The 24,400-nt window shown below is 45.1% G+C and overlaps 1 protein-coding gene across 10 annotated transcripts in view; it reads right to left on the bottom strand.

The window, feature by feature from the left end:
* HHAT (hedgehog acyltransferase) overlaps nt 1-24,400 on the bottom strand; it is a 349,271-nt gene that overhangs the window by 99,345 nt on the left and 225,526 nt on the right. The gene's annotated exons all lie outside the window — the stretch shown is intronic.

The raw sequence follows: 24,400 nt of genomic DNA on the forward strand, positions 1-24,400 counted from the left end.
TCCCCGGTGGCTCAGACAGTAAAGAATTCACCCTCAATGTGGGAGACCTGGGTTCGATCCCTGGGTCAGGAAGATCCCCCTGGAAAAGGGAAGGGCAACCCGCTCCAGTATTCTTGCCTGGAGAATTCCATGGACAGAGGTGCTTGGCAGGCTACAGTCCATGGGGTCGCAGAGAGTCAGACATAACTAGGCAACTAATACTTCACTTACAGTGGGGATACCAGCCTTCACGGTAGGTATGTATTTTACAGCTCAGACTATCAAATTTCGGGTAAACCCAGTGTTTAAGCACAATTGCTGAGTGCAGGCCCTTAAACGGCAGGATGGCTTCTGCAGAAGAGGGATGCCAAGGCTGAATCCTCCAGCTTTCCAGGCAAGTTGCCCAGAAGTAGTGACAAATTCACAAGTGAGGAGAAGAGCTCTGTGCTCACAGGGCAGCCAAATTATCACCCAAGAGGCAGAGCCCACCTTGGGTAAGTTCTCTACTGCTGAGACAGCTGTCTGACCACATACAAGCAGAACCATGTTCTTCAATCAGTATTTTCCTGCTAGAGCTGGACAAAACTCACATTGTGTTGTCAGGATCTGGAGAGCTAGAAAAACACCCTCCTTGCAGTGGTCTCTTTAAAAAGCCTATGGGTCTCTGTTTATTGATGTCAGTGCTTCTTTGTCCAACCTTATTCCATAAAGGAAGGAAGAGGAAATGATCATTTCCTAAACACACTATGTGCCCCAAGTATGGCACTAGGCACTTACATGTATCACTTGACCTGATTCTTTGAAATACCACATGCTGTTCTAGCATGCCAACCCACTGAAAGGCTGTCCTATTTATTATTTTAGTATTTTATTGGAAATGCTGTTTTGAAAATAATTCTTAAATAGAACACTTTCATAGGCAAGCCAAAAGATACAATATAAAAACCATTCCCCAGTCAATAAATACTTCTAAGGACTATGATGCCTTCGAACGGTGGTGCTGGAGAAGACTCTTGAGAGTCCCTTGGACTGCAAGGAGATCCACCCAATCCATCCTAAAGGAAATAAGTCCTGAACATTCATTGGGAGGACAGATGTTGAAGGGGAAGCTCCAATCCTTTGACCACCTGATACAAAGAGCCGACATTAGAAAAGACCCTGATGCTGGCAAAGATTAAAGGCATGAGGAGAAGGGGATGAAAGAGGATGAGATGGTTGAATGGCATCACTGACTCAATGGACATGAGTTTGAACAAGCTCCGGGAGATGGTGAAGGACAGGGAAGCCTGGCATGCTGCAGTCCGTGGGGTCGCAAAGAGTCGGACACACGACTGAGCGACTGAACAAGGACTATGTGACTATCAGTATTTTTAAATGTCCTCCTTCACTCTCAAAGGTGCTGCATGTTAGATGGTATATTATCTGATCAGCTTAGACAGCCCCACTTTTTGGGTGAGAAAAACTGGGGCTGAAAGAATAGAAAGAACCTAGATGCAAATATGCATCTCTGGCACCAGCATTAATGTTTTCCTTTGCACCCCTGGGCTTATTTTGAAAGCCCTCCTATCTTGCTTCTCAGTCTGAAACAAACCAGAAAGCATGTGAGCATGCACGCATTTCAGAAACAAGTGAAGCAAAGAAAATACTTTCTCTTGTGCAGAAACAAGACCATCTTGACAATCAAGTCAGCAAATACCCATCAAGCACTCACTACAGACTAAGGAATAATCCATCTCTGGCTGAGGATTTATTCAGGCCTCCAGAGAAGTCTCGGTATTATGAGACACACACAGACATAACAGGTTGCTCCTGCCCCAAGGACAGGTATAGCTGGTTGTGAAACGACAGCAAAGAAATTCTATCATTAAGCTGACGTGGGACTTGTTTGCTGTATCATATTGTACAAAGTAGACCAAGGGAGCTTAAGAGTACAGAAAAGAACAGGGTGAGTGGAAGCGAGCAGGGTATGAGAGGCTTAATGGTAAAGATCCCCACCTTGGCAAGGTCTAGAGAGAGAGCGAGTTTGGCCAGGAGAATCGGGAATGCTGCATCATGGACCAAGAAGGGCTGGACAATGAGTCAGAAAAGCCCGCTGACAGCCCCAGGCACAGGGGTTTTAACTGGCATTACGCTGCCCCCTAGAGGCTACTTGGTTTTTGTTGCAGAATACTCAACAGGCAAAAAAAAAAAAATGGACCACAAACCTCTGCAGCCTCCAACTTGCAAAAAGATAATCACTGCTCCATCATGGCCCACCATGAGGCTGCCCTTCACTTCATACAATCAGTTGTGTGTGTAAGAAGGTTGCACGTTTAAAAAAAAATGGAGTGGTCAAACCAAGTTCAAAAAGATAAGGAGTAACTGCTATTTACAGAAACTCTGCAGATAATAGTTTTTATAAAACAAGTTTATTCCAATCCTAATACTCTTCTCACCCAACACTGGATTTATGTTGAGATTATTGTTGTATCTCGCTATATCAAAATGAGCTGTGCTGTGAGAGTTGGACTGTAAAGAAAACTGAGTGCCAAAGAATTGATGCTTTTGAACTGTGGTATTGGAGAAGACTCTTGAGAGTCCCTTGGACTGCAAGGAGAGCCAACCAGTCCATCCTAAAGGAGATCAGTCCTGAATATTCATTGGAAAGACTGATGCTGAAGCTCCAATACTTTGGCCACCTGATGCGAAGAACTGACTCACTTGAAAAGACCCTGATGTTGGGAAAGATTGAAGGCAGGAGGAGAAGGGGATGACAGAGGATAAGATGGTTGGATGGCATCACCGACTCAATGGAGATGGGCTTGAGTAAACTCCGGGAGTTGGCGATGGACAGGGAGCCCTGGCGTGCTGCGGTCCATGGGGTCGCAAAGAGTCGGACACGACTGAGCGACTGAACTGAACTGAATATATATTAGAAAACCTCAGTATAGGAAAAAACCTCTCCTTGTCCATCTACATCAATGGTCCTTAATATTAGATTCAACTCCAAAAAGAACATAATTCCAAGCTTGTGACGAGGAAGCATCTAGTCCCATAATTACATGCACAGCTATTTCAGGCATCTCTTGGCATCGTGGCTTTGCTACTTTCCTTCAAAAATGACAGCTGACAAAAATCTGAGAATTTCTTTTATTCCAGAATCTCACAAATGGCAGGTCTCCAACGATATGAGGTTGCTTGTTTTAAACCAGAAGAGGTTATGGTCTCCTGACTGGACAAAAAAAAAAAAAAAACTCCCTTCCTCTCTCTTAATTTCTAGAAGGCAGTGGATACAGCAAGGAGGAGCATGAACCTGTTTCCTTTTACAAATCCCGCCAGGCTTGTGTCAGTTCCATGATTAATAAAAACAGAAACGTGTCCCTCTTCTAGAAAAGCAGCGGTGTGACCCCACTTACTGAGATCCGCTGCATGCTGAAACTGATTTCCCAGTGGAAGAAAGCATTCAGCACCACCTTCTCAGCAAAGCAAAAATAAAAAGATTTTTTTTTCCCCATCAGCGACTGTGGGAGCTTGAGTCTGCACAAGGCCTGCCCCCTGCCCCTGCCCATCTGGCTTCGTGGGGTCACTGCTTGCAGAGAACGTGGCCTGGGGTGATTGTCATCCAACTGTGCCACCTTCTTAATTTAAAACCATCTCACAGAATCAACGCAACATAGCAAAACCCCGCTCGGGAGGAGGAACTGATATAAAATGTAGACGTATTTACAGAGTCTACTCTCTACTGAATATCAGGTACTTTTATATATATTGTTTCTAACATTACAACAACTTCGTGAAGAACTAACGACCAGACCTATTTTATACAGAAGAGGTAAAATCTGAACCTAGAATGTTGTAGTTTTCAGAATCCCCCAGGTCTGTGTCCTATGAAGTTCTTTACCACAGTGAGAGCATTTTTTAGTCCTATGTTCCTCTTGTTCAACCACATCTGCAAAGTAGTCTCCACAGAAGCATCCACCGGTATTTTATTAACTGAAGAAACATCCTCTGTACAAAAAGCAATCTTACTAGGAAGAAAGGTGCTCATGAATTACAAAGGTGTTTATTTAGGCCAAGGAGGGTTTCTTCCCTGGTGGTTCCGACGGTAAAGAACCTGCCTGCAATGCAGGAGACCCCGGGTTCGATCCCTGGGTCAGGAAGATCCCCTGGTGAAGGGAATCGGACAGAGGAACCTGGTGGGTTACAGTCCAAGGGGTCCCAAAGAATTGGACACGACTAAGCGACTAACAGACCAAGGAGGTCTGGGCCAGAAAGCCACAGTTCAAGTTTTAAATAGACTAAATAGGAACTTCTCTGGTGGTCCAGCAGTTAGGAATCTGCCTGCCAGAGGAAGGAACAAGGGTTTGATCCCGCATGCCGAGGAGCAACTAAGCTCATGTACCACAACTATTGGGCCCACGCTCTAGAGCCTGCTCCACAACAAGAGAAACCACTGCAGTGAGAAGCCTGCACATCGCAACTAGAGAGGGGCGCCAGCTCACCACAAGACCCGGGGCAGCCAAAACACAAATAAAATTTTAAAAATAGACTGAACAGTTTCCTTCTGCCCCACAAGCAGAGATTGCACCTTATCCAGGCGGGCACTGTGCAGAAGTCTTCACTGTGTAATAAGCTGGGCGTAAGAGGTTGATACTTGGGGATTGTTCCTGACTAGCAGATGTATGCGAAGGGGAAACAAAATAGCTGTTTCCTTCATGATCACTAGGAAAAACTCAAGGATGTGTCTGACAGTTGGGACAGGGGTGGTGAGAATCCACGTGGTAAAGACATTACTCTTAAAATCACAAGGCTTTGTCCCAGGACTTACCCAGCAGCTCCCCGGCTTGCCAAGTTATTGTCAAACCTGTGCCATGAACTCCAGACCCCAGCAAGATAAGGGGATGAGGCACCGAGGACACAGAAAAGCTTGGTTTTCACTGCCCTGCGGGCTGAGCCGACGTGGGCTTGCTGACTTCCCATCTTCAATTATCTATTTCTCGGCTGGGATGAGGCAGGCAGTGGCTGACACTCTATTCCAGCTCTGCTTTACCTTTCCACCCTATTTCCCACTAGTCCTGAGATCCTGAACAAATGGGGCTCTCACACTTCTGTGCCTCTGAGCACACCATTTTCACACCCTCCACCCTCTCTGGTTTCCCAATCCTCTGTAAAGTCTCTTTTAAATATTCTCAGTCTCTAACCCAGAGAACCAACTGTTTGTAGCACTGAATTGAACAGTTAATCCATCAGACGATGTCTCTTCTGTTATGATGGTCATTTCAACTAAACTGCAAACTTCGTTCAGGCAGTTTTAGATGTGTGTGAGTATATCCGTGCATGCCCACATGCACTGTTAGCTACCAGTCAACAGTATTTACATACCTAACACTGATTTTCATTACCTTTTCATAGTCTCCAATAGCTTTTCACATTTCTGATAGACTGTCACCACTGCCAGACACACAGTGAGCGATGAGCCAACACGGAAGGGTTAAGAGGACTTGCCCCCGTTACCGGCAGAGACTTCAGAAGACACCCATTTCTAAGGCACACAGACCCCCAAGGACCCTGCAAGTCTTACCACATTCTGTAATCCTCCTTCCCCCATTAAAGCCCCATTCACGCAGCCCCCAAAGCTGTTCCAACCTCAAGATATGTCAAAACTTACAAGGACTGGCCCTTTAAAGGCCAGAGCCTTCAGTATCTGGGGAGGGCAAGATGTGTGGCTGCGTTCCACTGGCAGTAAGGTGACCCCGCCTTTGCTTCACCTGGGTTCACCTGGGCTTCCCCCGAGTTCTGGATTAGAGTTCTCTGCAGAGGTGCCCGAAACCCAGCTCTCGGGGCAGTGGCTCCCGTGACCCGAGTCTGGCTCTAGCTTTGGCCTTGGCCTACGTCTGAGTTCTCCGTCAGTCAAAGCCTGTGATGATGACCCACCAGTCAAAGCCTCATCCTCTAGCTGGTGGACAAAGGGCTGGTGTTTAGTTTTCACAAAGCGAGCTATATACTTAGTATTAAAAGTTTTCAAAGAAAGGTACATGCAGAAAATATAATTCACTTTTATTATCTTTCTACCCAGTACATATCATAATGGAATTTTAATAAGTAAAAGCTAGCAAAACTGGAAAAGGAAAAAGTCTTCCCTAAAGACTCCACAAGGAACGCAGCTTGGCTACATCGTGATTATAGCCCTTTAGTATAGACCCATCTGAGACTTCTGACCTCCAGGGCTGCAAGAGAATAAATTTGTGTTGTTTAGAGCTGCTATCCCTGGAGAAGGGCATGGCAAGCCACTCCAGTGTTCTTGCCTGGAGAATCCCCATGGGCAGAGAAGCCTGGTGGGCTCCAGTCCATGGGGTCGCACAGGACACAACTGAGTGACTGAGCACACAGCAGTTGGTTAATAGGCAACTGCAAACCTTAACCTCTCCAGAAGGCTAAAAGAAAGGTCACTTTCAAAGCAGAGGGCACATTTGAGCTGAGCTAATTCCCAACATCCTTACTGAAAGATCAAAGTTCCATATGTAATTCTGAAAAACTTCCTATTTAAAAATGCTATGTCCCATTTTGCAACAGAATACTATGGAATTTATGAAACAGGGATTAAACTCCAGCTATATTTAGTCAGCACAGCGGTAAAGAATCCACATGCAAATGCAGGAGATGTGAGTTCGATCCCTGGGTTGGGAAGATCCCCTGGAAGAGGAAATGGCCACCCGTGCCAGTATTTTTGCCTGGAGAATCCTATAGACAGAGGAGCCTGGCAGTTACAATCCATGGGGTCGCATAGTCAGACATAACTGCATGACTGAGCATGAATGCATGAACATACTCAGTCTACATGGAAAGTTCTAGGTTCATCTCATTAGATGCCAACACCCTTAAAAAAAAAATTCACCTGTTCATTCCACAAAGCCAGTAACTCACTGGGTTGAAATACTGTGCTGATGAACCCAAGACTGTAACTTCCATCCTAGAGAAAGATTCAATTCTACCCTCATAAACCAAAACCCGAACTCTAGCTCCCCCAAAACTCTACCGTCCCCTCTGCAGAAGAGGCTGAAAGATCATGAAAGGCTCAGCCCCGCTGCCCTTACCCCACTAGACCACGCCCAAGCAGCAAAGCAGGGGACAAGCAGGAAGGCAGCGCTTGGTAGCTAGAGACGTGGCCTTGGTCCTGCTCGCCACTTACCAGTTCCTGTAACTGTGACGTTGTCGAGAAGCCTGCTTCGTTTAAGTCTGTACACTGAACACATACTGGGAGGGCTAGAATCTCCTTCAAGTATGAGCTGCTGTAAAGATCAGCTAATACAATACATGTGGGTAAGGAATCTGGAGATTGTAACACTCCTATCAATGGAAGTATGCACACTTGCATTCAGGAAAAAACAAGATGCCCATTATCATAATGATGAGCATCCCTATATTCTTCATAACCACAAGAAGACATCAAGACCCCTGGGCTTGCCTGCTCAGGAATGCTTTTCACTTAAAACCATTAGCCTGAAATACGCCTCCATTAGAACCAGGTCACTGAGTGCTAAGGGGATGAAGTTAGAAGGGAGGAAAATTTTTTCTCCTACTCTTCTAGGTTCTTTGGCTGGTGTAACAACAAGAGTGACATAAATCAGATTAATAAGAGAAAAACAAATTTAATTACATGTGTTGGGGAGTCCACAAGACAATGAGAGTCAAAGAATACCCTGAACTGAGGAATGGGATGGGGTCTGGGACTTCCAGGTGCAGGAAGGGAATTCACAGGAGGACCACAAGTGCAGACATTTGGCATTTAGAAGCTTACCCTGCCCTGCAGATGGTCTTTCAGATAAATACATTCTCTCTGGTAATAGCTCTTTTTCTGGTACAATCCACCTATCCAAATTCTTTCAGATAGTTAAGTTAGAGGGAAAAGTTGTTCCTGAGTCAACCGGGTCTTGATTGCCTTTGGCTCAGAATAATCCACGTGCCAAAATGGCATCTTTGGGGGCGGGGACATATTCCATTTCCCTTCAAAGTTTATGGATTCAACATGCACACAGACCTGTTGATTAAGCTTAACCCAGAGGACAGTCAGCTGTTCTCCAAACCTGAAACTGGCTACAGATGAGCCTTGTAGAGGCTGTGCAGGCCGGTCAGAGTAAAGTAGCTTCTACTGCAACTTGGTCCATTATCAACATCTCACCTTCCAATCATCGTAGACCCTCCACTCTGGTCCCCTCTTATCTGCAGATACAAGAGTCAGATGACCAGGTCCTTTCCTTATAATGGGGGACTGCTGCATGAGCAGCGCCAGAAAGTATCAATACTATGCAGGTTACTCATTCAACCCATTTAAAGCTGCCTACTAATGTTCCAGAAGGCTGTCCAGGTGGTGCACTGTTAAAAGAATCTGCCTGCCGAGGCAGATGGGGATTCGATCCCTGGGTCGGGAAGATCCCCGGGAGAAGGAGATGGCAACCCACTCCAGTATTCCTGCCTGGAGAATCCCATGGACAGAGGAGCCTGGCGGGCTACATACAGTCCATGGGGTTGCAAAGAGTCAGACGTGACCAACTAAGTGAGTGCTTACGCACTTACTAATGTTCCAAAAGGTTAGAGTCTCAGTGATGCATGAGTCTTCACAATACCACAGTCCTCACATTCAGAGACTGAAAAACCAAGCAAGTCTTTAAGACGCGATCCTTCAAAACGAGCTTCCAGTCACAGATGAGGGACGGGAAGGCCTGGGGGAGGGGAGCACAGAAGCGGAGCACTACTTGCCCCCTCAGGGCTGCTGACCCTCTTTGCTTGAGAGCACGCTGAAGTCTCAGCAGTCCCCAGGGCTCCCAGGCCCACGTCTATTTCGGGTTACAAATAAACACCATATAAAACAGATTCTTGGGAGGTTTGAGCAGAGGAGAGGGAGCAGGAGCCTGTTCTCTTTAGTGCTGTGGAGCTGAGTCTCATCGCTAATAAAAAGGTCCTCAAAGCCTCAGTTTAATAACCACCAAGATTTCCTGGCTGCCTGCCCGTCTTCCCACCTTCCTCCTGAGAGGATGCTGAAAGCAGCTATCAGATTAAAAGAGGGAGGGTACAAGGAGCCAGCGGTTTGGGTGGGGCAAACTCGGATGTCTGTAGGATGTAGGTATGTGTGTTTCCCTGTCTCACTGAGGGAGGGGGCTGAGAGGAGAGATCGAATCCTTCCCTGCTCCTAACCCACTTCTCAACCTTTGCTCCATCAGCAGATCCCAAACCCAGGGTCCACATTACCAATGTCTGGGGCACACGCCCCCTCTTATCAGCAACTGTACCGCGTCTCCCCAGGCCTCCTTTCTGATCCCTGCCTCTCACCCCCTCCCCTGCAGGTCCTAATATTCTCACTCGTTTATCACCGCGGTTAGGAAGAGGTTCACTATGAAACAAACGTGTACCACTCAAAAACGACTGTGCTGGTACAATGCCCTAGGGGTCTCCAGAAGGACGTGCTCTGAACACAAGTGCACTCAAGAAATGCCTGGCTGGAGGCTGAAGCGTTTCATTCTTCTTCTGGGTTTGTGGTGTGATGATTTTGAGACAGCCATGCCGGACAGGGCCCCATGGAAGCAGGCCCAGAGTCTTGACAGGTGTGGACTCCACAGTGCCATGGTGACATGGTAGGTTGGCCAACCAGGCAAAGCAGAAGTGAACTGCTCAGGCAAAGGAGAGGCCAATTCTTTGTCCTCAGAAGCATCCAGTCTGACAAAGAGGTCCTGCTTACCGTGGATTCCCACTGCATCAGCCCTAAATTAAATCTCATCAGCCTGGCTTTGTAAACATCATTCTCTAGCTGACTCCCTCCTATGCCATCAAACTCTATCTTATGAGTCTCCAAAATAGATTCTCCACTCCAATTAGAGAACTTCATTCTTTCACACATCTGGGCCCCACAATCATGCCAGTCCACCCCTCAATCAGACAAGATCTCTGGCTGTTCTTTTCACCATCTGATCTTTCTAAATGGGTTCAGCATTCACTTCAAGGAAAATCTCCCTAGCTGATCCTACTGAATGTGGGTGGCTGATGCTTCTTCATCTCTGCAAAATTCAGGTGTTCATCTCAGACTAAGTTATTTCTTTCAGATCAGTTGCTGTGCTATTTCTTACCAATTCTAAGCCGCTTCATCAGGTCTGAGAGTACCTGGGACTCCCCATATCGCAGTCAAGACATGGATCAGAGAATTGTAGCATTTCTCTCTTTATTTCCCTCCCGAGTCTAACCTAAACTCTGAACTCAGGAGGTGCTTAACAAACCCAGATCAACTGCCTTCTTTTCCTGTTCTTTTCCTCATCCTCCTCATTTCTCTGACTCATTCATTCCCTTCTTCTTTTCCTTGTCGCTCTCTATAAACAAGAGAGAACTCTCCAGCTTAAAAAGTGTGGCCTCAAGAGTAAACGTCATTGTTCACTGACTGCCTCCACCACTTTCTTCTCTAAAGTGCTGTGGGGGGTTGCAGGATGCTATTTACAAAGTCAGACTAAATCACAGACGCTAACCACAGGGGCCCCTAAGCAAGGGGACCAAGAGGTGGGACACACAACAACTTGAACTTCCCCAGGAAGTTGCTGGAACTACCCGGAAGAAAAAAGGGATTTAACCAAAGAGCAAAACTTCAGTGTGTTAAATGTTTTTAATATTAAAGCACCCAAATTGGGAGGTTTAAGGTTTGTGATATTAACTTTAAAAGCCTCAAATGAAACCCTGGACATGCTCATCGGTACTAGATGCGTGTGAGGGGAGGGCGTTCATGAGACCAACGGGAGTGTGGCTTTGGCTAGATCACTTGGTTTAACTTTGCCAACAAAATCGCTTCCTCTGCCACGAATATCACGTCCAAGTCCAGTGTGTATTTTGGCCACAAGAAAAGTAGTGAGGAGGTCACTGTTGGACATGAGTGAATGGGCGCACACACAAACATGCACACACTGCCTCAGAGCACAGAGGAGAGTGGAAGGTGGATGGGGAGGCCAGGGTCACAGATTTCAGTGAGGGTCTTTTTTCTAGGCCTTGATTTACAACTGGTAAAAGTCCCAGGGCTAGGGGACCCTTAGGGGTGAGGTACGTGTATTATAGTTTGAAGCATTTGGGACATAGGCACGAGTGTTCTTGAAGGGTTATGACCAATTACGACAGTGTGCTGTTTTGCTACTGTTCTCTGCTAAAACAGAAAGATCTGTCTTCTCTCATGGATTTTCAAGACGTAGAGCTCCTAAAACCGTAGCTTATGCTCTGAGATTCCTACTTCCCCACCCCTCTGCTGCCATGAAGCTAACTTAGTAATTAACGCAAAATGCACAGGGAGAGAGTTATCTGAAGGAAACCTGCAGTGAATCTGGACTCAAGGTGACAAATCCTTTCCTAAGAGAAAATTTCCACCACCACCCCCACCACCCCACAATGTATCTGCTTTGTCAATGCAAACCTATGCACTCTGAATTTTCTTAACAAGTAGCAGCCATTGGTAATAAAATGTTCAACAGAGGTGGCCATACATGGGATCCAATGCCTAGAAAGGGAGAGAAATAGGAGAAAATGCCAACAGGTCTACAGGTACCCCTATCAAAAACATTGCCACTGAAGACTGTTTCCAGGAGGAAGAAAAATAAAGGTCTCAGGAGCCGAAGTGCTGTTTTAAAAAGAATCAAAGAGAAATGGCTGCCGGTGGTAATAAAGAGGCTGCTCCCTCATGCTCCCTCACTGGACTGAAATCAGCACTCTGACAAATCAGCTTTGACAGAACTGTTTCAACCGCCTCTCATTTATCATGATTATGAGCCACCACCCCTTACCAGACATGATGTCTTTTAAGTCTGGCCACTGGGAGGGAAAACTGAGAACGCTTGAGTCTAGTCAGGAATGACAAGAAATCTGCAGCAGCATCCAGCAAAGCCACACCAGTGCAACACTTACGGAAACAAAGCAAGAATATCATCCCATGCCCGGGAAACTATGCCCCACAGGGATGTTCCCCTCAATGCAGCGAGAGCTGCCCGGAGGACGTCCAGACGATGCTGCTTATTCAAAAGACGCTATGGTAACTGAAGGAAGTCTTGAGTGCACACTGAGAGGTTAGGATTTTAAGAGCTGGCATCTTCCAGTCTAAGGATAACACCCAACATGTGTCACAAAATCCAGAGTCTTCTGTAGATTAAAAATGCCACCATTCACACAAAAAGTCCTAAGAAGTCCAAAGATGTCAGTCGTGGAACTGGATATTAACATGATCATCCATCCCCGGAAACAGTCACATCCCAAGCATTGGAGAAAGATGTAGACTGTCAGAATGGGATTTTGCTCCCCAGGCTCCTTCTCAAGTGGGGACCAACTAGTGAAAAGCACAGGGGATCAATCTGAGCTGTCTGAAAGACGAAAAGGAACACAGCTAATGGGGGAGCAGTAAGGAGATTCAGATGGGCTTCCAAAATGCATGCTCTTTTCAATGGATCAAAGTGGTTTCCCCATGATAACTATGGATATGAGGTATAAATAACCTGTAAGCATAACATTAAAAAGATAGATAGTATTTAATCTAATACTTCTTAACTATCTACTGAGTCCCTAATAGGTGTCAATCACTAGGTTCAGGGCGTCCTACAGTATTTCATTTGATTTAGACGTCACCTCTGCATTTTTTAGTGCCTTAGAGTCATTTCTGTGAACCTAAATTATCTTTACTGCTGCAAAGCATGACAGTTCTAGAAAAGCATCCAAATCACAACGAGATGACAAAAATCCCATGCACCCCTACTCAATAAATCTGCTCCCCTCTTGTTAGCACAAAGGACCCTGGAAACCGGAAGGATCTGAGAGGTCTGTGTATGGACCCCCAAACAATACCCACAACCAGAAACCATCCGCCTGCACCTCAACACTCTCAGTGACTGGGAAGTCATGGCTTTTTGAAACAGTCTTTTCCACCCTTTTAGGACAACTTAAGAGAGAGCGTGCTTCTCTATACTTCTCACTGTTGACCACGGTTCTCCTCTCGGAAGCAATATGGAACATGGGTACCTGGTCTTCAACCGGCAGTCTGTCACAACACCTGATGAAGGTTCTCATCTCTTTCCAAAGGCTTGGCTTTAGACACAACGTATGCTCAGTTTCTTTATTCATTCTTTTACACCCAGTTCCAAATTGTAGTTTCCCATTTTTGAGACAGTTTCCCAATTGTCTGTGTTCCCCCTGGGACTGTGATATCTGAAAAGACTGCATGGAATGACCTGAGTCATGAAGAACTTGGGTGGGAATACCACATTCTTTTTCTAACCATATATATTCATAGCATCAGCAAATATAATCTAAGTATTTACTATATTGGGCTTCCCAGGTGGTACGGTGGTAAAGAATCCAGCTGCAAGGCAGAGGACATGGGTTCCATCCCCGGGTTGGGAAGATCCCCTGGAAAAGGGAACAGCCACCCACTCTAGTATTCTGGCCTGGAGAATACCAGGGACAGTGGACCCTGGTGGGCTACACTCCATGCGATCATAAAAGAGTTAGACACAACTTAGTGAGTAAATAACACCACCGAAACTTACTATATTCCAGGTACTATGATTAGCAGAGGCGGCATTCAGGAATGCGCCCCAGAAAACTGCCCTCATAGAGCTTCCATCTAACCTACTGTAATGATGAAGCCCACTGTGACATTTACCCCAAGCCAGCCTTATCTCATACCAGTCTGAACCTACTATGTCTCTGAGAAAGTCACGACCATCATATAAGAGTGCCCTATTCTAACCACACACACTGATCTCTGCTGGTACCTATCCATTCATTCATCCACAGTTAAGAGATGTCCTTTCCATGACTGAGGCTAACTCTGCTCTTTGGTTCTATACCCTTCTGCCTCCCAGGGCACCATGCTCCATCAGTCACTCTGTATCCTTATCAGCTTAATGGACCTGCTTCTCTCCTTAGCACAAAGGCGTATTCCAATCCTTGGTATTTTATAAACACTTTTCTTTTACCCCACAACGTCTACTTCTTCACTTTTGATCCCAACTACTATTTTTCACAGTCAAGTATTTCAAAATCCTTGAAAGAACAGTCGACAGCCCTCCCCTCCCATTTGCTCCTGAACTGGTAGCAATCGGACTATCCCTCCAGATTCCATTCAGACAACTTCTGTCAAGGTCATTAACAGCCTCCAGATTGCCAAAGCCAATGGATATATTTACATCTTTCTCTTAGTTGTCTGTTACATTTGGCATTGCTTATGCCTTCCATTTTCCTCTTTTGATAGTTTTACTGATATTTATAATAGAAAATTTGGAAAGAGATACATAAAAAATCCCAAAACCACCACCAATGACCTTTTTGTCTACGTCCTCTCTGACATTTTTCCATAAATACTCATATGTACCACTTTAGGAAACTGCTCGATTGACCTAATCTATCACGAGCATCCTTCTGCGTTTTCACCTTCCTTACTCACATTCTTTCCTCCCTTGGCTCCAATGAAACCACTCTCTGCTTTCCTTTGGCCCCCAGAGCCATTGTTTCTCCGTCTCCATTGCAGGCTTCTCACTCTGCCTCGTTCTGAACGTGTCAGCAACTTCTCGGGGGGCTCTCCCCCCAGACCTCTATGCGCTCGTGCGAAGCTGGGGGGAGGGGCTGCACTGGCTCATTGACAAAACGATCAGTGACTGTGGGTTCATCTATCACAGTCAGCTAGCCAGCCCTACATAGAACAGGTACCAGAGATGGTGACACACAGACGATGCTCTGCTACACTCATCAATGGCAAGAGAAATGGGGAGGGCTCTGGTGAGGGGTACTGCTGGGGAAACGACTTTTTGCACAGGTGAAGACCCACGTGAGAGCAAAGAAAAGAAGAAAGAAGGGTTAAGGAAAAAAGACAGAGAAGCACCAAGACCAAACTCGCTCCTCACACCTTTGCTGGGAGCGGGATCTGTCATGCACAGGCTGCAATGTACTACCGCAGGGCAAGAAGAAGCCTGGGTCAGTCTCCGGCAGCCACTGGCCGCAGACACCTCGGGAGGTGACCCGGGAGAAGCGCTCCCTGAATTTCCCTCTCTGCAGAGCTGAAGAACCCTGCCCACCCACTCTCTCAGAAACTGCCTTCCACTCACCCACCCACCCCAGCTTCACTTTTCAGATCCTTCCCAGATTAAATCATTCAGCTGCCAAACCCAAAGGACAACCTCTTTCTTCACAGTTTTTCTGCTATTCTTAAATGTTTATAACTACGCAAGTTTTCAATTGCTTCATTTTCTTTAGTACACTTGAATGCCAAAGTGTTGAGACCCAGTCTGTTACTTATATCTATACCCCCAAAAGCCCAGGAGACATCCTTATCCCCTCTAGAAGCTCCCCACAGGCAGAATTACCTGATCCCAGGGCAGTGAAATAAGGAGAGGCCTTAAAGTACAGTGGTTGAAAGCATGGCTCCTCCCCTGGCTTCTAATCCCACCTTCACTTACTATTCCATTGGTGCAAAAGTAATTGCGGTTTTGCATTGTTGAACTTTGCTGTTTGCTATTGGAATATACTCTTAAATAAATGTGGTAATGTTGTACATCAATTTAATGTGCATTTCTCGCTTTATGTTTTTCACTAACGACTGATTAGTTGCTATGTATTTTATATTTATTTTAGATTACAGAAATGATGTTACACAAAAGCAAATTCAAGTGATTTTCCTACTCGAGTTCAAAATGGGTTGTAAAGCAGCAGAGACAACTCGCAACATCAACAACACATTTGGCCCAGGAACTGCTAAAGAACATACAGTGCAGTGGTGGTTCAAGGAGTTTTGCAAAGGAGACGAGAGCCTTGAAGATAAAAAGGAGCGCAGTGGTTGGCCAATGGAAGTTGACAATGACCAGCTGACAGCAATCACTGGAGCTGATCCTCTTACAACTACAGAAGTTGCCAAAGAACTCAACATAGACCATCCTATGTTCATCTGGCATTTGAAGCAAATTGGAAAGGTGAAAAAGCTCAATAAGTGGGTGCCTCATAAAGTGACTGCAAAAAAAAAAAAAGGTCATTTTAAACTGTCGTCTTCTCTTATTCTACTCAACAACAAACCATGTCTCAATCAGATTGCGATGTGCAATGAAAAATGGATTACACACAACTGGTAATGACCAGCTCAGTGGCTGGACCAAGAAGAAGTCCCAAAGCACTTCCCAAAGCCAAACTTGCACCAAAAAAGGTGATGGTCCCTGTTTGGTGGTCTGCTGCTGCTCTGATCCAGTACAGCTTTCTGAATTCTGGCCAAACCATTACATCTGAGAAGTATGCTCAGCAAATTGATGAGATGTACCAAAAATGGCAATGCCTCCCACCAGCACTGGTCAACAGAATAGGCCCAATTCTTCTCCACGACAACGCCCGACCACATGTCACACAAGCAATGCTTCAGAAGTTGAACAAATTGGTCTGTGAAGTTTTGCCTCATCTGCCATAATCACCTGACCTCCTGCCAACCAACTACCACTGCTTCAAGCATCTCAACAACTTATGGCAGGAAAAATGCTTCCACAACCAGGAGGCAGAAAATGCTTTCCAAGAGTTCATTGAATCCCAAGGCACAGATTTTCATGCCAGAGCAATAAACTTATTTCTCATTGGCAAAAATGTGTTGATTGTAATGGTTCCTATTTTGGTTAATAAAGATGTGTTTGTGTCTAGTTATGATGATTCAAACTTTTTCAACAATCTTAATAGTTGTGAGGCTCTGAGTCTCAGGGTCCTGACTGGTAGAATTAAGGTAATAAAACCCACTTTATGTAGACATGTCATAAAAACGAACTGGAATTGGAGAGCAAAGAGCTCAGAACAGTGTTGGGCATACAGCAAGCGCCCAACAAATGTCTGATGGTGGTGGTGACAAGGAGCACATACCTGAGAAGACGACACTAAAGAGAAAACAAAGCAGCCTGCTCCTTGTCCAAAGAATTAATGCCATCACATGCACAGCAACTTCAGAATTCTATACCCACCCCCACCCTCTTCACCCTTCGTGATCAGATTCAAAAGAACTTCTACAAAGCACTCTTCTTTATGAGCATTACATTCCTTAATAAGCTGGTAAGTGGGAGTCCCAAACGTCAACAATTCAGATTAGAAAAAACACACATTATTGCCAAGTACCCTCTCTAATTAGTGTTTACATGATTTGTATGGCTAGTATATTGTACACTAAAGGGTGTTCTAGAAATAGCAGTAAATTCCCAATCTCCTAAGCGTTCAATAGCTACCTAAAATTGAACTGGCTTATTGCATGATATTTGTGAGTTGTAATCCTGTAATTAGGCTTCATTAGTCCCTGCAATGCCTGTGCTCTGTAGTGGCTGATTTAATATGATGAACTTCACCATATTCAGTTCATCTCTGCCTCATTCATGCATTCATCCCCGACTTTGGGCACCCTCTATGCACCAGGCACTGGGCTAAGTGCTTGAGACACACACGCTACAACAGTGTCTCCATGAAAATGTCACAGCGCCAGAGAGCTCTCGTTCCACCGTCTGTAAGGGAACCTTCATTAAGGATTTATTAAGTGGCTTTTGGGTATCAGGCATTGTACTGCGCACAATGAGAAATAAAAGCACGCTAGAGACATAATCCTACCCCCATGGAACTGACAACCTGACTGACAGACAAAACAAACATTGAAAGAGACAGTAGGGTAAGGCAGTGTGAATAGCTCTGAAAGAGGGGCAAGAATGAACATTCTTCCAGCACCTTCCATATGCCAGCCACCCGGCTGGGCACTTGCCACATTTAAGCCTATCAGGTTACTTAAAAACTCCCCATTTTCCAGATGAGGAAAACCACCCAGTGAGTTTAGAGTTGGACTCAGAACTATCTCTGAAACTGACATCTTGTCACCATACCATGTTAGCTCCATAGCTCAACTGCTTCACCTGTAACTCCTTTATACAAAATTTATGCAAGATGAGTACAGAACGATTAAGTGCCTCTCCTATTTCAAAATCATGAACAGTCTTACTTTGAAGCATTTCTTAGTCTTTTAATCCTATAAACTCTTTATGACTAAACCAATTGTCCCTCTGCCCCCAAAAGTAGCCCATGATCACCCAGAGGCCATAACAAAATTCAAAAGAGCATAGGCCAGGAAAGAAATTACCTGGGGACTAGAGGCTGGCAAGTGAGTCTGTATTTAAACTAGGAAAGGAGGTGGCCATGTCACCATATTTCTCTCAATTCTTTCTTTGAGAAAAGCTATATAAAAGAATCCTGTAGAGAATCTGCCCTCAGTAATCATTAACTTCTGCAATGGATTGATTTCTCTCTTCCCTAAATTCATATGTTGAATCCTAATCCCCAATATGATGGTATTAGGAGGTGGTATTTGGGAGGTGATTAGCTGATGACGGTGGAGCCCTCAGGAATGGGATTAGTGCCCTTACAAAAGGAAGCTCTTTTGCCCTTTCCACCATGCAAGAACACAGTAAGAAGCCAGAAATCTGCAATTTTAAGGGGCCCCCACCTGAACCTGACCATGCTGGCACCACCTGAATCTCAGACTTCCAGCCTCCAGAACCGGGAGAAATCAGTTTCTGCTGTTTACAATCCACTCAGTCTATAGTATGCTCCTGCAGGAGCCTGAGTGGGCTGAGATAGCTTCCGTCCAACTCCACGGTCAGTACGGCTCACAGTTTAGCATTTCTTAATCTGCAAGCCTTCAAAACCAGAAAGAAAAAGGAAAAAGTGTATCCACCATGCTGCCCTCTGCTCATGCTACCTGATGATGCCACTGCTGTCCCCTTGCCACTGGCTCTTTCTAAACTATAGTTAAGTGTTCTGCACCACAAACATGTCTCAGAATAATTACATTTGGGGGAAACCAACAAAGTATGAGAGAGGCAAGAGATAGCTATGATATGATACGATATATGAGAGAGGCAAGATGTCAGATACACTCTCACCTTTTTCTTCTTTGTTCACATTTCTAAAAGAGAATAAGCAAGAACTGTATTTAATCTTCGGAAATGGCAACCCACTCCAGTATTCTTGCCTGGAGAATCCCATGGACGGAGAAGCCTGGTAGGCTACAGTCCATGGGGTTGCAAAGAGTCGGACACGACTGAGCGACTTCACTTTATATTTAATCTTTAAGAACTAAATACTAGTTCAAAGGTGGGGCTTGGTTCCTAGAATGGTGCCAGAGAGAAACTGGAGAACTAAACACCCCCATTTTCACATGATTTTAAGGTTCATGACACAGGAAAGTACAGGAACATTTTACAGAGCTATGAGGTGGTCAAACCAAAAGAAACAAACATTGGGTCCCACCAAACATCCTTGTGGGACCTTCTAATGTCATAGTGGACCAAAGCCCTAGCTCTCCTGACCACTACCCAAATTATTTCAGAATAATCAGGTTCTTGGCCTAATTAGAAATATTTCTGGGGAGAAATGCTATAATTTCTGAGATAATAAGCTATGGAGCCTGGAATACATTGTTTCAACTTTATCACCCAAAAAAAAAAAATCTTAATTTTCTTGGGCAGCAAAATGACTAAATGGTCGAAAGAAGGAACAGCATCTGCATAAGTCACGGCAGAGCAGCCAGCACAGCATGGCAATCAACTTAAATCCGGGTCGAGCACATCTCTGTCTCTGACCTGTGGTCTCCCGGACCTTCGGGGGGCAGGAGGGAAGACGTGGCCATTTCTGTGGATGGCAGCATCATGTAGCAGCAAGATGGGGGTTTAGGAGCCAGAGAGGCCTGGATACAAATCCCCAGCTCTACTATTCCAAACATCAGCATTAACTCTGCAAAGTGAGCTAAAAGCTATGTACAGTGGACGCAGAGTACTATGTGCTCAATGAGAGTAAAGATTAGGCCTATTACTAAATCCTGCTTCACATCGACCTTTTCTGGTAAACCTCTCCTCTAGCACTTAGGGTCCACTCCTTTGTTTCAACAGATAATTTAGTGAGTGCCGAATATGGACCAAGCAGACAGAGATTAAATTGTTTATCTAAAATCATGAAAGAAGAGACAGGGCCTCTGCTCTCATGAAGGATTCTTGTGGAGGACACTTAAAAAGGTAGACAAATGAATAGGTGATATACTTTAATCCATTATAATTTTGATTACACTTTTATTAACAAAATTAATAATACTGTCTGTGAAAAAATAAAGCACGGCTGAGTCTGATGACGTAATTTAGAATCGCACCATAGAAACACGGGGCTTCCCTGATGGCTCAGCGATAAAGAATCTGCCTGCAATGCAGGTGCCGCAGGAGACATGGGTTCAATCCCTGGGTCAGGAAGATCCCCTGGAGAAGGGTATGGCAACCCACTCCAGGATTCTTTCCTGGAAAATCCCATGGATAGAGGAACCCAGCAGGCTACAGTCCATGGGGTCACGAAGAGTCAGACACGACTAAAGTGATTTAGCATGCATGCATGGATGACACAGTGTTATGAACTACCTTTTCCTGGCTTTTTTTTTTTTTCTTTGCCATGCTGCCCAGTTTGTGGGATCTTAGTTCCCTGACCAAGGATTGAACCTGAGCCTCCGGCAACGAAAGTGCAGAATCCTAACCACTGGACCATGAGGGAAGTCCATCACTACTCTTTCCTATATGCTAATCGGTATCTTGAATAAGGATTTGTGCACTTCTTGGGTGCACAAAGCATGCCTCTAAGTCTTTATTCCCTATGACATCCATTAGAGTGCAAAGCACACAGCAAATGCTCAGAAAATTCCTATCAGCTGAAAGTGGAAGTGTTAGTTGCTCAGTTATGTCTGACTCTTTGCAACCCCATGGACTACAGCCCATGGACAGGCTTCCTCTGTCTATGGAACCTCCAGGCAAGAATACTGGAGTGAGTAGCCATTCCCTTCTCAGGGGATCTTCCTGACCCAAGGATCGAATCCAGATGATGTACATTGCAGGTGGATTTCTATCAACTGACTAACAATGAACTGGCTGAAGAGGAGTCTTTCAAGTTAGATGTTATCCCATTCATGAGTTACTACCGGACATCCTTATGAAACAAACAGAAACTTTACAGATGCAGGCTCCTCACTACTTCCAGCCCAGGAAGTATCTTATATACTTCTCATCCTTGCAACTAATCTGAGGCCAAGACAAACATGGTCTTCCATTTCAATTTCTTTGGGCATCTTTCCCAAGGATATCCTAGTAAACCACATACCAACCATCTGACCCCAACCTATAGACATCTAATCCTGCAAAGAACCTTTTCCCTACAGAGCTGCTCTGCAGCTATGAAGAAAAGAGCAGATATTGTTCAGCCACACAGAAAAGAAAGTACTTTCCCTCCTCACTTTGCCAAAACATGTAAGCCCTTTCAACCGGGAATACCTCAAAACTAATCAGAAGCAGCAAGAAAAATTACTAATTCCTTTTCCTAATGCCAGACAGCTCTCTCTCCCTTCCCTATTCTTTTTTCCCAGCAATTCGCCCACCAGAATCACTAAACATTACAAACCACTCAAGCCAATAGAAAGAAATACACAGACCCAAAGACAAGTCCTGGCAGGGGCAAATGTCTGATCTTTGAGACAAACGCATCCTTTGTGTTCAAATAAAGGAAAAAGAGAAATAAATGCAGGGTCATGCAAGCAGGAGAACTCTGACTATAGCAAGCATTCTGCAAAACAAAGTCATCAGCCTTCAGCTAAAGTTCCCATTACCTTGATTCTTTCTGTAATATTGCTGTGCTTAATTGCTCAGTCATGTCTGACTCTTTGCGACCTCATGGACTGCAGCCCACCAGGCTCCTCTGTCCATGGGGGTTTCTCCAGGCAAGAATACTGGAGTGGGTTGCCATTTCCTTTTCCAGGGGATCTTCCCGATCCAGGATTGAACCCAGATCTCCTGCACTGCAGGCAGATTCTTTACCGACTGAGCCACCAAGGAAGCCCCTGATGAATTATTACCCCCAAATACAAAGTGGAATCAACCATTGTCATCTCCTAAGCTGAAGAAAAAAATCCTTGCAGACTCAGGTCCATGAGAAGTGTAAACACTTGCCCGAGACACAGTTGAAGGCCAACTAGGAAGACTGCTCTTCTGGCCGTCCTAGGAGATGTGTCTGAAAGCTCACGGGGACAGTGTCACTTGGTCTGCTCTGCCGAAAACTCCTGTTCACTTCATAACATGAAGTGAGATCCCACAGTCTTGGGTCTCTTCAATTCCAGTTTTCAACTCAAAGAGCTAATCAACAACATTGGCCAAATCAGCTAATACCTCACCCACTTCTTCTCTGACAGCAGCCAACAAATAACCGACCCTCTTTCTGGTATCTACCACCAAAGCAGAAGACAGTCATTCAGAAATGTGATCTGGGTTGTGATCTTTACACTGGCAAGATCACAAAACTTTTAAACTCTCTGAACCAGGGATTGTGCAGTTGAGAAGGCAGGGTGGGAAGCTGGCTCACTTGGGATTCATCTGTCATCCAAGGAAACTCTGACACTTGCAGGAGTATTTACTATAATGATCCAGTCCCTGACTCATAAGACAGACCTTCTTTATCATTTATCCAGCAATTTGCTAAGTGTCAGTTAATAACACAATGCACTTTATTCCTTCAATGAACTATCTACTTCGAAGAAAACAGAGCCTCTCTTCCTGGGGTCTCTGTCATCTAAGAGTCTTTGGTGTCACTGGGCTTTCTCCACACTCCTTCAGCACACACAGGGGTAAGGACTGAGTGTGGAAGACGACCAGCACAGTCTATAGGAAACCTCACGGGCATTCGGGTCCCCTGCCCCTGCAGCCATGATGCTGCCCCCTTCCCCTGGTAAAAAGATGGCATGCCTGTCTGGGCCTGCAGGAGGTCATGGACTTTGAGCTGTTTTTCTGGTGGTACTGAATTACGGTAAGTCTGATATACTTACTCTCCTAGAACAAATTATACCCATTTGCGAGTGACTGGCCAGTTTAGGGGTAAAATCTGTGGTCAACGAGTTGCTATTTGGGGGCAAATAACATGAAGTGAGATCCCACAGTCTTTGGTCTCTTTAATTCCAGTTTTCAACTCAAAGAGCTAATCAACAGTATCAGCCAAACTGCAATCAGTATAACATGGGCACAGAAGCAGGGCTGACGTGTCGGGCTCTGGACTGCTTCTGGGCCCGCAGCATGGTCTACATGTGTCTAAGTGGAAGGGGAGGTTCTGCAGTGGTAGGGAGGTGATGAGAGGAAGGGGCACCATGTGTTGGCAAGATGGCGGGGGGGGTGGGTGCAGCCCCCAGCAGCCCAGTGGGGAGAAGTGGGAAACAGGGTGGGACTGGATGCTTCTGCATATTCATGCACTTACCAGTGTCTGGGGTGACCATAGATACGGCATGCAGTGATAAACAAGAAGGACACAGCACAACCCAGTAGAATGGCCATTTTAGCAAAGACGGAGTCAAATTACAGAAAGTTTAGGGGGGTTACTTATTTTAAGAAAACCAGGAAAAAGACGCCACTTAAGAGGAAACTCCCTCTGAAGGCTAGGTGACATGAGGAGGTGGTTGGTGGCACTATGACGCAGCCGCTGCCCTCCTCCCCAGGCCACTCTATCCCCACGCCCCTCCTGAGAGTGACAGACTAGCGGAGAAAAGACAGGGTAGTGGTGGCAGGAATTCTGGGCGTCGATCCAGAGAAAGCTATCATTTGAAAATATGCAGGTAGCCCTGTGTTCATTTTAGCACTGTTTACAACAGCCAAGACATGGAAGCACCCTCAATGTCCGTTGACAGGTGAATGGATAAAGAAGATATGGTACCTATCTACAATAGAATACTACTCAGTCATAAAAAAAAAGAAAATGAATGAAATAATGTCATCTGCAGCAACATGAATGGACCTAGAGATGATCATACTCTAGGGAAGTTGGGAAGAGAAAGACAAATGCCATATGATATCACTTATATGTGGAATCTGAACTATGACACAAATGAACTTATCTACAGAAGAGAAACAGACTCACAGACACAGAGAACAGACTTGGGTTTGCCAAGGTGGGGCAAGAGGAAGGGTGGGAAGAGATGGACTGGATTAGCGGATTCAAACCATCATATATAGGATAAACAACAGGGTCCCACTGTATAGTACAGGGAACTATACTCAATATCTTGTGACTATTGGAAAAGAACATATATGTGCATATGTGTGTGTGTGTGTGTATATATATATAAAGAAATTAACACAACATTGTAAATCAATTATACTTCAATAAAATAAGGGGAACAAAAAGACAAGTTAGGGGAGAAGAGGAGCAAGAGAGTTGAAAGACCAAATTCTCTGCAGACTACAGTGCCAGTGCTGAGTCCTCACTCACAAATTACTTTCTCAAATGAAAATTGTCACTGCAAAAAACAAAACAAAACAAAACAATCAGGTGGAAGGAAGGGCGAAAGAGAAAAAGAACAAAGATGGCTGCTCCTATGAAAACA

Source organism: Cervus elaphus, chromosome 14 (genome assembly GCF_910594005.1).
Source record: "Cervus elaphus chromosome 14, mCerEla1.1, whole genome shotgun sequence".
Lineage (NCBI taxonomy): Eukaryota > Metazoa > Chordata > Mammalia > Artiodactyla > Cervidae > Cervus > Cervus elaphus.